We start from the raw sequence: 5,717 nt of genomic DNA, 5'->3' as shown, positions 1-5,717 counted from the left end.
ATTATATATATATATATATATATATATAATTTTCCTTATGTCAAGCTAACACAAGTCAAACAAGACTGAGCATAGGGTTTCTTTTTGTTTGACTCATTTGTAATTCGAGCTTGAAAAAATTATTTGTGCTCGACTCACTTACATAATGAATGATTCGAACAAGAGCTACTTAATGAGTCAAATACGTGTTGTTCGCGAACGACGATCATGTTTGACAACCCGAGTTCCAAGTTCTCTTTCATAAATGGAGTAAGACCCTATTTATAGATCTTTGGAGTGACATCTTCGTAAATATCACACGAATCCAAATTATTTCATGAAACGGCCCAAAGCGATACTCCTTTGGCCTAATAAAAGACAAAAATATCCTAATTTGAGTAATATTATTTTTTTAACATGATTTAATCATTATTTAAAGTTGAAAGTGGCTCAATGATAGTGTTAACAAAGTAAAGTATTGTAAATTTAAGGGATAATTACATACAGACCCCCCAAATCTTTGATATTTACAAATAAAGCACTCATGTGATTTCGTTTTGCAAACCAATATATTGGGGTTTCACCATAAATTTTGATATTTGAGTGAAAATTTAAAAAATGAATGAAAAAGGGTGCTTGATTTGTAAATAGTAATCTTTCACGCGGACTTCATGTAATTGCACCTAATTTTAAACATATTTTCTCAAGAAAAAAAATAATATGAATATTTATTTCCTTGAGTTTTGCTATTATGGAGCATATAAAGTCAATTTTTTCCTCCACAATAATATTTCAAATTAAATTTATTAAAAATGTATTTTCAATTTAATAATAAAAAATATAATTATTTTAATTAAAAAAAAAGTAAAATACATCTTCTCATGCATAATTAAGGTGTAAATTATAGTTGAAGTATTAATATGTAAATTCTAAATCTTTCAAAAAAACAATCAAAACTAATATTATATTTGATGTGTGCTGGAAAATTCGCAGCGGTTGAGTAACGGATTATCGTCTTAACGTTGTACGAGAATTCAGCACACACACAGATGAAAGTGGAAATAAGTAGCGATGACTCCAGAAACTTTTACGTGGAAAATCTGGAAAGGGAAAAAATCACGGGGTCTGACCCAATTGCTAAAATTCACTATTGATTGATGATTACAGTGATCTCTTGTCCCACATACGGGAAATAGTTATTATCTTTCTAAGTTATAACATCGACTGACGGTGTCTTGTCAGCAGTGGTCGACGGTAGTCAAGGAGCTCCGCGGTGGTCAACGGTGGCCGGCGGTGGTCGATAGAGGTTGATGGTGGTCGCCAACAGTCGGTGGTAGTCGAAAGCTGCCGACGGTGGTTGACGGTGGTGGACGGTAGTCGAGGACGGTCAACGGAGGTCAGCGGTGATCGGCGGTGGTCGACAGAGGTCGGCAGTGGCAGGGATGAAGTTAGACTTGAGCTCTTTCTCAAAGTCTCAAATTCTCTCTCCAGCTCCCGCCTCCCATGTGAGGGTGGGGCTCTATTTATAGTGTCTTGGGTGCAATTAATGCAGGAATATGAACCATTTTGATCAGACAGTTCAGAGAATTTCCCTCGATCGGATGACGTTTGATGGACATTTGAGTGCCTTAAAGATGTTGGAATTGAGCAAACTTGAACTCGTTGGATTTGTCTTGTCGAGACGCTTGATTCGACTATAAACTCGTTGAATTCGACTTTCATTTGATCTTTCAAATATGTCCAGAAATCTTTCAAGAATGATTTAATCATTTGATCTGGATTTGATTTGACTCAGATTGAACTAACTTTGGTATCATTAGGTTCGTCTCATTAAGTCAGTCAATTTAACTATAAGTTTACTGAAATTAGAGCTCTGGATGACTTTTAATTGAAGTTTGAATGTTTCTTGCTCAAAATATTATCTCGAGATTCATGTCATGCCTCGAAATTCATAATTATTGATGAAAATTTGTTGGTGATGTATCAATATTTATTTTAAAATAAATCTCAGGACTGTTAAAACAATTTTTGTTTACAAATTTGATCAAAGCATTAGTATTTTTTTTTCATATATATATATATGATAGCAAGTTTAAAAATTAAATTTTTTTTTTCAAAATATGTAATGATTGCAATTTAGAAATTATTTAGGGTTGGGTTTGTTAAGAGATGATGCTCTTGAATAGAAAAAGCAGTACATTTGGCATCACAATCATTCATCAGATATAACATTAAGGAATTCAAGAGTCATCACAACAGCACTAATCCTTTTATAGCACGAATCTTAACCCAATCGAATGGCTTTGAATTTGGAATGACCAAGGTTAGGCTGGAAAACCTCATGCACGATGCTTAAGCTGGCGGCAAATGGGATGTCGGCAGTGGGGCAAGTACCGTAAGTACTTTTATTTATTGTTTTTTTTATTAATCACGCCCTCCGAAGTCTAATAAATTGTCATCACAAAAAAAAAAAAAAAAAAAAAAAAAAAAACTTGTTTTCTTGTGATCCGACGGCCCGTAACACATGGAAATATTCTTCCGTATTATTCTGTTTTTTTCAGGTGTTATTATGATAATATTGATGTGTTATTGTGTTATTATAACACCCGGAATATTCTCAGAACACAATAATACATGAATACCACAACAACAACACATGAATAATGCGGAATAACATGGGGGAATATTCCCTTGTGCTAAAAAGATTTTTTTTTTATTTTTTGTCACCTTCAGGTGGCGTGATTTTATTGGACTTCAGACGTATCTCTACGACCGGACTCCGGACGTAATATTTGTTCCAAAGAGAAATTGTGAAATGGGAATCATATCTCTGATCCTCTCTACCAGCTGCCCCCTAATGAATCGGGTTTAGGTCGTTCAACGCTCGATCGACAAACATTCTGCCCTCTGTTTACGCGGCCTCCGAGTTTGTCGGCATCTGAACGAGTCATCCCATGGTTTGGTTGACGAATCGACCGACCGCTATCACTCGATTATCCTCCTATATTATTCGAGACATTTTCATAGAACATATACCACCCACCCACTTTCTATGTATTTACATACATATAACATTTAAAATTGACCTTTTTGCATTTATACCAACTAGATTTGTCATATCAAATATTTGCCCATTCTGTCAATTTTGCTTAAATGAATGATATATAAATAAATATTAAAATTTTAAGGCTATGATTGATAAAATTCTGACATTATAATTGACGGCCCTATCGATTCTCTTGCCGAAATAAGAGCCATAAATCTTATAAATAATATGTTATACGCCACCCGACAGTCGACAACCACCGACATCAAACTTTCAAAATTTTCAAAATTTTATTTTAGAATTTTGAAGGAAGATTTACATATATACCACTCAATTCCTATATATTTACATATCTAACATCTAAAGTTAAAATAGTGATATTTTTATGTGGTATGAGATTTTGGTTGTCGGTACGTAAAAAAATAAAGTTCAGATGTTAGATATATAAATACATAGGAATTGGGTGGTATCAATGTAAAAGCCCCAATTTTCATTTTAATTAATATATATACTGCATTTTTTTAAATATATATTTAATTTTATTGACATTTACATATATACCACATAATGCTTACTTATTCACATATATCATAACATATGAACTTTATTTTTTTTTATTTATACAATCCAAATCTTTTATATCACATAAAAAATGTGACAATTTTAAATTTAAAAAGTGAAATGTATGTATATATGCAAAAATTGATATTTAAGTGTTGTATGTGCATATACATTGGAATTAAGTGGTATGTATAATATATGTAAATCTTTCATTTTAATTATATAGAAAAATGTATTTAATTACTATTTTTAATAAAATATTATTATGATTTTTAGTCACATTATTCGAAAATTTATTAATGATGTGCATTGGGAATGCACTGACACAAATGTCGAGGAGATCCAATGGTTTAGGAGACAAAAAAGTTAACTAAAGCTAAGCAAAAGATCAGGAGTTTAGTTTATCTAACTAAACATAACAATCCGAACAAAAGACAAAGTCAAAACGGAAGCAGACTAGATGCAGTCATCCGAGCTAAAGTCAACAAGACTAAAGATGTCAATATAGTCTGAGCCCAAACCTATCGAACCAAAATAAGACAGACGACATGAAAACCAATTGTCGTATGAAATCCCATCGAAGTCGACGATCGCCTTTTGGTAGAGCAAACCCAATGAATGATTCAGCTCCTCAGCATCGTCAATCATCCTACAAATGCCAGAGAGGCTCCTTATTAAGAATCGAGAGGTAACTATGTCATAAAAAACCTAAATCATTCATCCAACTCTCATTTGTTCGGGAGTGATCTACCTATTAGGTTTTGATGATTCACACTCTGCTCAATAGCCCAACATCGCTCAGCCAACATGCGCTCCTCACACTATGGATTGAGGGTCGACAGCAGACTAGATCAGTATATCGACAAAGCCTAGCCAATCAAGCTAGTCCTGCCGACCTGAATTCAATCGAAGGCTACTTGGCAAACCGACTCATAGGCCCACACACATATAATACCTAAAATATCATGTAATGACCCCATTAAAATAGGGGTAAATATGTAACTACATATAATATACCCTCCTATAAATAGAAGATTATTTTATAAAATAGATTAAATATTTTACTATTTAATGTTGCACACTTCTCTCTCTGTCTCTCTTGCTCTCTTTCATGTCTTACATCTTTAACTCTTGAAGTCATGTAACCAGACTCGACTTAGCCGAACATGAACAACTTATAATATGATAAACCAAATCCAATCAACGTCCTACTCATCTCGACTCATATATATATATATACATACGTACGTAGATGCATACGTACGTACATACATACATACATACGTACGTACGTACGTACGCACATACATATTTCAAAAATAATTTGCACAAATCTCAGAGAAAAAAAACCTGTCGACGAAAGTCTGATGACCGAACCCTAGCGACCACAGCCTGACAACCATAGTCTGGTGGGCAGCATAATAATTATAAAAACAATTCTTCAAAATAATTAAGTTGTTTAGTACATAATTTTCTGCAAGCGACACTTGGCGATTTTCGTATTAAAAAAATAATTAAATAATACTGAATTTATTAAAATTTAATTATTAAATAATGCCAAAATTGTGAAGCCATAGTTTCCTAGACTACACGTTCAAATAACTTATGAATGCAGATCCCCACAAATCATACATTTAACATTAAAAATAGTGTCATTTTAACCATTAAAAAATGCAATACACCTTTCACAATGTTTTGAAAATTGAACCGGGCCGGGTGGTTCAATCGATCTGATCGTGAATCGGCCAATGGTCTGCTTTAAGCATCTAATTAAAACGCTTCAGAAACCACTTTAGCTAGCCTCAAATAGCCGGTTTGACCGGGGAGCCAGCGAACCGGTTCCGGTTTGCGAGAAGCGGGCCAAATAGTTTTTATGGTCATTATGTCATCCGGTTCGACCTTCGGTTCAACCCCGGTTAAAGCGACGAACCTTGAGCCTCTTCTCATTCCGGTTCGATGTTCGATCCGACTTTCACATCATTGCCTTTTCATGCATGGATAAGACTGGATACATGTAAAAAATTGAAGTTAAGGTATTAGATATATAAATACATAAGAATTGAGTGGCATGTATGTAAATTTTTCTTGGAAAAAAGAAGTGAACATTACATAAAATGGCTTTTATAAACAT

This window comes from Phalaenopsis equestris, unplaced genomic scaffold (genome assembly GCF_001263595.1).
Source record: "Phalaenopsis equestris unplaced genomic scaffold, ASM126359v1 Scaffold000761, whole genome shotgun sequence".
In the NCBI taxonomy this organism is placed as follows: domain Eukaryota; kingdom Viridiplantae; phylum Streptophyta; class Magnoliopsida; order Asparagales; family Orchidaceae; genus Phalaenopsis; species Phalaenopsis equestris.
This window is presented reverse-complemented; position numbering follows the sequence as displayed.